Source organism: Cibotium barometz, chromosome 8, assembly GCF_041138505.1.
Source record: "Cibotium barometz isolate CiBa-2024 chromosome 8, ASM4113850v1, whole genome shotgun sequence".
Lineage (NCBI taxonomy): Eukaryota > Viridiplantae > Streptophyta > Polypodiopsida > Cyatheales > Cibotiaceae > Cibotium > Cibotium barometz.
Window position 1 is genome coordinate 21,794,632 of NC_141053.1, and position 11,702 is coordinate 21,806,333.

Consider the following 11,702-nt stretch of genomic DNA (forward strand, 5'->3'; position numbering starts at 1 on the left):
CTAGCAATGCCTAATTATTATGAGTTCAAATGGTCAGTTTTGGTTTTTTTGTTTGTGTATTGGAGTCCTACCTAGCATTGAGGAGTTTTTGTGCAAGTTTCTAGCCTTGGCTTCCTCAATGCTGGCTGTAAGTGTGAGGATGTGGTCCAGCGTGATTTTGACAGAAGTATACCAGCACAGATCTCATCTCTCTGGCCAACCACTAAGAACGCCTCACTGCTGATCCAAATATCTTCGCCATCAGGTGGCTTACCATAGTTGTTTAGTATTTTTGTGGGTTGTGAATTGGGAAAATAGACTAGTTGAAAAGATTGGCTAGGATAAATGCGAGGAGGGTAAAACTGTGGGCGAACCCCGTCATCTTTTGCCGTGACTCAGTCAAAACACAGCATATATGTGGACATCCATTGGAGGTGTCTGTGTAGACCTATATCTAGGTCAGTGGGGGGGTGGGCTGATTTCCTTTTCGGAGTCACAACTGCAAGCGAGTTTCCTGCATCTAACCGTATCATACCATCCATTTTGAGAAGTGATGCCTTCTAAGTTCCTCTGTAAATTTCCTGGTTTTTGAATACAACTAATAGTAAATACACAATAAAGAGTTTGTAAATTGCATCTGTGAGAAGAGCTATCTACTAGCTCGTGCAATGCCACCTTGCCCATGTGCTTACTAACTATATAAGAATTTTTTGTCAAGTTTGCTTACACTCTCTTTATTTGTTGGAGGTATATTGTTTATTAGCTATGTTTTAACTTAGGATAGGGGTATTGAATATTTATCTTAAAAGTATGGATAAATATAAGAGTTCACAAAAACATAACTGGCTATATTTTATTATTCTATGCACATGGTTGATATGGGGGTTTTCTTTGCCAAAAGAAAAACCTATGTACATACGTGACTATTTGGAAGATATGCCACTTTCAAGTAGCGAAGTCCCAAAGCGTGCAAGGGGACACTTCGGACTCAGGCTCGTATAATGAGCCTAAAGAACATTAATCTACAACCTCTCAATCCTAGCCTAAACCTTTTGGCCCAAAGGGGTGTCCCATACACAACTATCAAAAGGATCATAGAGTCCAGCAAGTAATTCTTTGTTTTGTTGAATCCTAAAAAAGGTCTTGGAAGCATTCTCTCTGCAGTTGTGGAAGCAAACCATGTCTTACTGAGGCAAGCTTTTCCTCATGATCAAACATGGGCCATAAAAAACTTCCCCTGGAGTACCGACTGTACAAGTACAAGCTGCTTGTATAATGAGGGCACAACCATTGTTATAATCTAGCTTGTTAGCTATCTCCCATATATTTTTCTCTTCCACAGCATTGCCATTATTCCACAGATGCACAATTTCACCAATCCCATGCACAATTTCACCAATCCCATGCACCCATCCTATTGTTGGGACTCTACAAACCATTATATGGAAAACAACTAGGTACAATTTTCTTGTTCATATTGAATCTACAACTTTAAGGTGTCAACTCCCCAAAGCATAAGTGAACAAAAGCTTGGATTATCTCCCCTCCCCTTAGCACTAAGCCAATCTCTGAAGGATCACCAACCACAACCTCAATCTTGCCAAAACCACTACACACAGAAAACTAAATAAGCTAGGGGAAAAAATTAATACTTTGTGTAGTGGTTAAACTCTTGGAGTTGTTGCATGCCTTGCTTCAATGGAGACTTACTTTTAGCTAGTGGATCCAGAGTTTCTACACGTTGCTCTAGTAGAGCATGAGATCTTGCTTGTTGATTGGGTGGAGGGTAAGGTTTCATGTACTTCTTGGGTGGAGCCCGAGTTTCTCTTGGTTTTTTTGGATGACCTTTAGATTCTGCTTGATGCTACAACTAAATATCACCACCAAAAAACAGTACCAACTTTAGATTATTAATTGATTAACAGGGGGTCTCGTTGATGCTTGATGTGGATGCTCCACCATCACCATGCATTGTATTGGCAAATCCTTCATCTCACCAATATTTTCAAGGTTGTCTCCTTGAAGGTCTTCCACATTATCTTATGTGGGTCATGGAAACTGAACATGACGGAGTATTGACTTCAAAGCTTCTTACCCTAAGGAAGTTATAATAGTTTATATGTTAACATCTTAAGTTATGAAATGGATATGCACAAAGTATTAAAAATACATTTCTCACTTTGTTTGCCTCATGTTTATTTACATGCTCTATAAACTTCTCGTCCTCTCATCGTTAAGAGGAAGAGATAGAGAGGGGGAGTTGAGAGAGGAGAGAGGAGAGAGGAAAAGGAAGAGAAAGATAATGCGAGGAGGAGAGATAGAGATAATAGAAGAAGATAAGGATTGTGCAAGGAGGAGAGAGAGAGAGAGAGAGAGAGAGAGAGAGAGAGAGAGAGAGAGAGAGGACAAGGGAAAGAGATATAGAGAGAGAGAGAAGAAGAGGATAAAAACATTGTTTTTGTCCATTTTCAATGTTTTACATGCAAGTTTTCAAAATGCAATAATGCATGTCAAAAAAGTACACTAAAAACATTGTTTTATATAAACCAAAAAAAAATTGACGTGTACTATAGCCCATCAAAAAGCAAGCCTACTCTATAGGATTTTTAATTTTTATTTTATAAAGCAATGTTATCCACTTCTATATATCCGACCATTAATAATATTCTAACTAAAGGACAATGTGAAGGTTCTTGTGGATGAGCACTTCAACATAGAAAATTACTAGATCCTTGTTGGAACTTGGGTTTCATAATAGAGTTGAGGCTCGAGGTGCCTTGGCACTTTAATCTACATCTTTACTGAGGAGCACATGGTGAACCTTTTTGTGGGTTCTATTGTAGTCTCATTTTTTTGTATTCTCTTGTATTATAAGGTCTCTTTCATGGTTCTATAATATGCAACTTTGCAATATATGTAGGGAGTGAAACTACTGAGAGGCATAACCGTTGTTAGGCTAATCAAAGATATTATACATTTGCAACTAAAATTATATCATCACAACCCATATGCCTATTATTCTTGTGTGTGTATCTCTAGGTAAACTTTGATGCTATTTTTCAAAAGTCTTATTTAATCTTAATTTTAACCTTAGTTCTTCTTCCACGAGTCTATATCTTTTTCTATGGTGAAGGTGCGAACAAGCATCTTTTACACACACACACACACAACTATTACAAGGGAGTAAAAATGGAGGGAAAGTTACAAAGAGCTAAGGCCATATTTTGGCAATCCAAGGTTGGAGTTACATATTTAATTTTAATAAACAATATTTTGCATTGAATAATATTTCCCTTAGTGACACAACTCCAAGGATAGCTTAGCAACCTAAGTGTGTTTGCATAATGTATAGCAGCTAGTAGTATTGGCATATGAATGCCCCTTAGCATAGTGAAGGGGATCGATAATATGGGGAGTGCAAAAGGGTTATGTGAAGTAATGGTGACATGAAGGATAACAAAGTGGAGGCATGCAAAGGCTTTGTTTGACACGCACTAAAAGGATCCATAGAAAAAAGGGGAATTCTTCCCTTGTACTTAACAAGCATTTAAAGAGGTTCCACTCTTTGTTATTAGGGTTAACCCTCAATTTAGTAAATGATAATTTACAAAGGTTGCTCAAGTTTTTTTATCTTATTATTATTTCAGACTTTAGTTCCATTTCTATGAATGGTTAAGGTGCATGGGTTTTTCCCTTGTAAAATTATCATTAAAGGCCAGAAAAACCCCCAAGAAGCAATAAGACCAAGTGCACTAACCCCAAGCATGGCACATCCAACCATGTCCATTGACCCGAAATTATCCTTAAAGACCAAGCCCACACTGACTTCAAACATGGCACATCTAGCCAATTGTGATAGGCATAATGATCCCCTATATTGGTAGAGAGTAGATGGTCAACAATGCATGAGAAATCAAAATACACACACACGCACGCACGCACACACCCACACATATATACATACATACATACACATGTGCATATATATAGGCATATATATGTATACATGTATATATATGCATAATACACATATACACATATATGTATATATCTACACACACACACACACACACACACACACACACACACACACACACATAATGAGAAAGAAAAGAAGAGAAGAGAGAGAGAGAGAGAGAGAGAGAGAGAGAGAGAGAGAGAGAGAGAGAGAGAGAGGGTGCATGAAGAGAAGAGCACCTAACCGAGGTGAAGAGACATCAATGCAATCAAAGCCAGAAAATCTGGTCATTTAAACAAACATGCTTTGAAAAATGGGCCTATATATGTACTAATCAACCAAGGTAGAGATGCCCAAAAGGTTAGAGCATCACCACACACCCAAGGTCAGTAGTGTTCAGCATTCCAAAAGTTCACAACCCAACTGCGTAAGCTCTATATTGCTTCTCTTCTTTTTGTAGACATCTCCATGCTTCAAGTAAGCAGACCAAACGCCACCAACATTTTAAAAAGAGGCTTAAGAAGCACTTGGATTCCTTCGGCCATGTATGGCAAGCCACCCATAGTGCACAGTTTATCCATGTACCTACCAAATTGGGCATCCTAAATTCTTCCATTCTCATGGTGGTGGACAAGGCTCCCCAACACAGTAAGATATCAACCATGTGATCTAACTAGAAGTGAAAAGTACAATATGGCAAGATCGACGTCCCAATCTCTCTGAGCCATGCATATGTAGCAAAATTAACTGCTGACGCAGAGTATCAGGTTGCTTGTGGTGCTCCTTGCGAGGTGGTGTGGCTGCGGAGGTTACTTGGCAAGACTTGGTAGCCCACAATCATCCGGTGCAACAACCAGAGCTGCATAACTATAGCTCGGAACTCAGTCTTCCATGCCCAGACCAAGCACATAGAGATACAATATCACTTTGTTCGTGAGAAGATTTTGGTTGGTGACATCTTGCTTATCTATTGTTCGACGGAGGACAATGCGGCGGACCTCTTCACAAAGCCTCTACCTCAGCAGATGCTTTGTTAGCACTCCCAACTCACTAGTATTGGTTCCACATCCATGAGCTGAGAGGAAGTGTTAACAGTCATCTCCTGTCTGTACCATATTACTCAGTAGGGAGTGAGGGCCTCTGTTGTGGACAACCCAATCTCATTCCCCCTCGCCTTATCAGTGGTGGCCAGCCTTGTTACACATCAACTACCAATTTTCTATGTCAAACCATTTGTAAGAGTCGAAGAAAGCATACAAACAAGTGTCGAAGAATGCAGTGTGTTGGAGTTTTCCCCATCAAAAAAAGCTTCTATACGGGCCTACCTTTTTCCCAATTCTATGGGCACCACTTGCAATATATATATGGGCTTTATATGATATAGACACATAGGCACTATTCATACACAAACTTGCAATATATATATGGGCTTTATATGATATAGACACATAGGCACTATTCATACACAAACTTGCAATGAGCCATCGTCAACAACACTCCAAGTACATTTCAGCCCATCACCTAGCCCTTTCTACAATTAGTAGGAACCTTTTGTGGCCTCGTCTTCAACCACCCCTTGATCCACACCACCTCTATCCCATAGGCTCAACAATTCCACATCCCTTGAGCCGCCATAGAGGTTGCCCAACTCCCTTATAGCTATGGGCACAATCATGTGCAATTTTGTTGCTATGCCTCAAACACTCTACTGATCTTGACTAAAAGAGTTAAAGAACGCAACTGTGCTGGAGAAGTCTTTGTGTTGGAGGAGTACACCCATATGGGCATACCTTCCATCCATTTCCCATGCATGTTGCCTACATATTTCACCACGGGTGTCATAATTTTTTTATTTCTCGTATCTCACGACACACACATATGCATACACACCTGCAACTAACCTTGTCAATGCCAACCCTCTAGGTACAGCTCTGGATGGAGGACCATGGCGAGCGCAAACCTAGCCCATGGTATCCCATGGTATGACCCATTGCTTGCAGAACCCTAGACCTTGCAAGTACCCAATGGTATCCCATGGTATGACCCAGTGCTTGCAGAACTCTAAACCTTGCAAGTACCCCATGGTAGGTGCAAGTACCCCATAGACTAGCCCATGGTACCCCATGGTATGACCCATTTCCTGGAGAACCCTTGACCTTGTAGATACCTCAAAAAAGCTTCCATGCCTATATCCTCTGCTTTGACTCCAATTCAACACCAAGAAAATCTCACCCTAGCCAACGTATTCGTGAAGCAAAAGCCCCATCTGAGCATAATACCTTGTCGCACCAAGATGCTTGGGACCTCCATCTACCCATGCTAATCATTCCAGGGGCTCCTAACACTCATTCCACTAATCACAAGGTGCAGATTGCTTCTCCTGACTACCTCATCTTGAAAGATCTACACCACTTCCACAACCAATAGAGGCCTAGCATGTCCTGCAAAGATCGACTCTTAAAGACTTGGTGCATTGGGTATACTCTGAATTAGCTATCACTACGACAGATGCTTCATACTTTAGTGAGCGTGCTATTCTTGCTCCGATAAACAGTTAAGTGGATATTGTGAATAAGACAGCTTTGGATGCAATGCCTGGTGAGCCTAAGCAATATTTCAGTGTAGATTCAATTCTTGAAAATGATGAAAATTCATTCCTATATTCCACAGAATTTTGAACACAATCGACCTTCGGGACGGATATCCACCTCACTACTTGGTTTTAAAGTTAGAGGCTCATGTTATTTTGCTTTGTAACTTGGATCCAAGACGTGGACTCTGTAATGGTACACGGATGATATGTAAGGCCTTTCACTCTAAAGTCTTGGAGACTGAAATCATCACTGGTACTAAAGTTGGTGAAAGAGTATTTCTTCCACGGATTACCTTTATATGCAGCGAGGCCCAACTACCATTCACCATGAGGCGGAGACAGTTTCCTGTACGGCTAGCATTTGGCATGTCAATAAACAAATCACAAGGCCAAACCCTAAATGTCTTGGGGTTGTATTTGGTGACTCCAGTGTTTACTCATGGTGGGCAATTGTATGTCGCGTTGTCACGAGTACGGTTTCCTCAGGTTGTGAAGGTGTTACTTGAGGATAGCTAATGTGGAGTGTTCATTTGATGATCTTCAAAGTTATACACCTACAACAAACAATATTGTTTATAAGGAGATCTTGATGACTTCAGAGTGACAAGTCAGGTTTCTTATTTAAGTTCTGCAATTTGATTAATTTTGTTGTGATTTCTTTTTTTATACATATTTATCCATGGTAAAAGTACCTATTTTTGTTGTTTATGTTTTGACAGACATGTCTAAGATTACCTTTACATTGGACATGCCTTTGTCGAGGATAGTAGGTGAGTTATTCTCTATATTTGCATAACTTTTCTTGATTACAAAGTATGGAACATGACATTCTATACTGATGTCTATCTGTATAGAGCCACCGCTATGGTCAGCTCCTATTACTGCAGGTCACGTAGCAGGGATTATGATTGATGCTTATAGGGATGGGTAAGTATAAGTGTAATTGTTACGCATTGTATAAATATTTTTTGAACCTATATATAAATAATTGTATAACCTATTTGTTATACTTTGATTTTAGGATATTGCATGACATTGATACGTTTATTGGTAAGAGTTGTCGACGAAGGCATCGAGATGTATGGGATCGGTGTTCCTGATGAGGAGTGGGGTGTCTATTTGTTTTGGAGAGAGATGGACAATTCGTTATGGGTTTTATACTAGAGCTCCTCATGTACCATCCACTCGATGTTCTATTGTACGAGGTAATTTTGATTATATTTTTCTATTATAAGATTTTTTTGAGATTTTATATGTCGTTATGTGCAGGTTCTTTTGAGATTTGATTTATCGTTGTTTCGTTTGTGCAGGTCCTTTGCATTCATCGATAGTAGAGCATGTGCGGGATGGATCACCGCTTTACAATAGAGAGCGTATTGTGAGGAGACAAATGAATGATCCTTCTCATAAGAGAAGAATTCAATTTGTTGATTCTGACATTACTGACTGAGAATACGTATTTTGTGGTGCATTTTGAGAATATGTAATATTGTTCCTTTTTTGCATCTTCGTATGCTACATTACTATGATATTTTTGTTTTCGCTATAAATCTACGAGACATGGATGTTATTTTGAGATATGTATATATGAAGTCACTTGAAATAATGTATTGTGTTTACTTAACATGACCTAAATTGGAGAAACTGAGCCTATTTTTTCTAGAACTCTACCTGCCCCGCCGCAGCAACGCGCGGGTCCAATACTAATATATCTTATTGGGCTAACACCCCACCTCCACGTGGCATGGCATGTTTTTTTTAAAATTCCTTGGGCGCCTACCTGCAAATGGCAGATTGCAGAAGCTTTTATTTCGAATATTTCAAATTCATCCAACTCATTTTCCAACCGCTCCTTCTCTCTCTCTCTCTCTCTCTCTCTCTCTCTCGCTTCCTGTTTGTGTCACATCAGCAGAGGCTTGAACTCAAGTAAAGCAGAGTGACCTAAAGCGGCATCAACAGGTAGGCCCTCCGTCTCCTTATCGGCAGGGGCAGCATCGCCCTCGCCCTCCATCTCCTTTAGCTGTTTGCTAATGGTGTTGAGAGCCTTTGCCCGCCGCAGCAGAGTGAAGACGAGACGACACATGTGGCCAATAACAACATTGTGTGTGCGCAGAGAGGTGATAGCGCTCTCTCTCTCTCTCTCTCTCTCTCATACACACACACACGCACACACACACACAAACCAGTTAGAGTGAGCTAGCTTCAGAACTCAAGCATCAATCAGAGGCCCTCAATCTCGTCGGCATCTTTTTCCCACGTCAATTTTGACTGTTGTCTGAGGTGGTTGCCGGTTCAGGGTTAGGAACCATTTTACCATTGAGAAAAATAAGGAGGTGTAAACAATTGTGAAAGCTCTCGAGGGATTGTTAGCTTGGAGAGGCCGCACAGCGAGGCCTAGGACTTGCAGAGGTGGTGTCAGTTTGAGAAAGAAGCCAGAATGGAGCCGAAGTGCGGAGGACGGTGAGCATGGAAAGGACGCTGAGGAGGTCGAGCAACGTTCCGGGCAAGTGGGCAGAGAGGTTGGCGAATGGAGAACGGGATAGGGCCAGACAGGGAGTTAAGGCGAGAGGAGGCGGGATGGGCCATGCCATTGCGTACAGATAGAGAGGGTCCAAACCTGCCGGCGAGGTGGTTGGAGTGGTCGGAAACCTGATGTTTGGCGACGAGCATTTTAGGAGAGGGAAGAGGCACCCGCTGAGGTGGATGCATGGAGACCCTTGTAGTACCCTGTAATTTTTTTTTTCCTAAGGTACAGGAAATTTAGAAACACACCCCAGCCTCAGTGAGGTGGAGGCAGCCCCACCGGGATGAGGGCTGGCGAACCCATCAAATATGCTTATAATCAACCTATCGAGGGTAGGTACCTATCGAGGCCCTCAAGACTTGAACACAAGACCTTGGGAGTAGAGACCAATGCTTTGCCAGATGAGCTAGCACTCGTTGGTACCTATCGAGGCCCTCAAGACTTGAACACAAGACCTTGGGAGTAGAGACCAATGCTTTGCCAGATGAGCTAGCACTCGTTGGTATACCCTATAAATCTTAAGCAACCTTGTCCAGAGACAAAAGGGCACCGTTCCAAGTTTTCTCACTTTCAGCTTTGGGCAACCCCTCTATGGATGAATGATGGGTGTTTGCAGGCCATTGTCGACACAATATGATGCTTCTCCTAACCAAAGCTATTGTAGCTGCCTAAGAAGTAAGAGAGGAGTGATCATAGATATAGCACACACGATCGAGTATACTTGGCAAAAGCTAGTACACACTAATTCTACAATTGCAAGAGATAAGATTTACATACTGAGGTATTTGCTTCCATGATATTATTGAAGACAGAAAAGGAGGTGTTCTTATTACAATTAAAGAGCAAGTAAATGCTAAACTGGGAGATTTGGAATGTTGAGTTAGCAAAGGTTGTGAGATTGATAGAATTGGGAAGGTAGTCAAATTTGTTGAGAGGGACATGAGGCGAAATTCGAACTTCCTCATTTAACATTCTCAAGGTCCCAAGTGAGGTTTACAAACCTATGGCTGTAGAAGCTATTCCATCCACTAGGCAAGGGTTGGTGCAAAATAGTATTGTGCTCAGCACTACTCTATTGTGAGTATGCCCCTGTGCTTTGCATGATCCTCCTCTAATGTCTCTTAACCGCACTACTTGTGCAATATATGCTCAACAGAGCGAAAATAGTAGTGAACAATTTAGATTTGATTCAAGGCAAGGACCTTTCTCAAAATGCATTGACCCTCACTTGCATCTTAAAAACCTATAATAGCAACCGAACAGTGATGACAAGGTCAAACAAATTCATGATGAGATTGCCAAAGAGGGGTCTTTGGAAAATAAGACTATGCTCGACATTGTTTTGGTGTTATGTATGCTATTGGTTACTCTAATTGCAAGATATGCCGAGCTAGGGAAGCGCTAGATGTTGTGAACTAATGGAGTGGGAGGGTCAATTTGTGACCTTCACTTGTGTCTCAAAGCATGTGACATTATTGTGCTTGCCTTGTTGCCTATGTATGTAAAATGTGGGACTCTTGCAAAAGCACAAGAGTGCTCGAGTATGTGATGTTGCCTTTTTGTCTAAACTAATCTTAGCATATGTTCAACAAAGTCAAATTGAGGAAGTGACATTGAGTAGAGCCAAGTTTCGGGAGCATAGAGAGCCCAGATGTATGTGAGAGGCCCTCGCTTTGTGCTTGACTCAGTCGCAGTTCTCCTTCCTTAGGAGAAGTAGGGCAAGCAATGGTGAGGTTGCCATGGTCATGTTTAGGTAGCATGCTTTTAGGCAAGGGTGGTAGTAGTGATGGTGTCTGCTTTGGGATTATTAATGATATTAAAGGCAAAGAAGAGAACAATGCTGAGGCATTACACAACAATGTGGCTTGCAGGAAGGTGATGGGAAATTTGAAGAATCATTTGCATCAACCTAGGTTTCAATGATAAGCTAGGCTTTGTCAGTCAAAGGAAGGTGGGCCTTATAAAGCCCCAAACCCCTATTGTATGCATGCTAGCATCCTCTAAAGGGTATCAAAGATTAAAGAAGTGGACGATGAAAGTTTGGATGTTGACACTTCTTGATGGCAAAGATGAGCTTAGCATGGTCACCTTAATTATAGGATATTTTCTTTGATCACACTATTAAAGGACATGTCCAAAAGGGGTAAGGTTAGGATGCTTTGAATAGTGCTTGACATGCATAAGAGGAGGGATGTATTCTTTTAGATTGCATGAATTGCACAATATGACTAGCAGAGACAAGGTCATGATGCTCGAAATTAATTCAAATGGATGTAGTGTAAGGGCCTCTCTCCATACGCAATGACTTTTGCTTGCACCTTGAATGCTAGAGGATGCTCTAAAACTATTTCAAATGCATACAGCATGAGATGTTAGTCTCTTGGAATACATGATATGCTCAATAGGGCCAAGGCGAGGAAGCAGTGAACTAGTTTCAAAGGATGGAGTGTATTTAACGCAAACTATTTTTTCAAAGGATGGAGTGCATTGAATGTAATGCAAATGCAATGACTATGGGACGTACCTTGAAAGCTTATGGAATAGTACCAATTGAGCATGTATGCAAAATGTTTGTGATGTTGTCTCTTTACATTAATTGTAGGTTATGGCTAACAAGTCACCTCAAAGAAGCATGGAACTATTTTGAA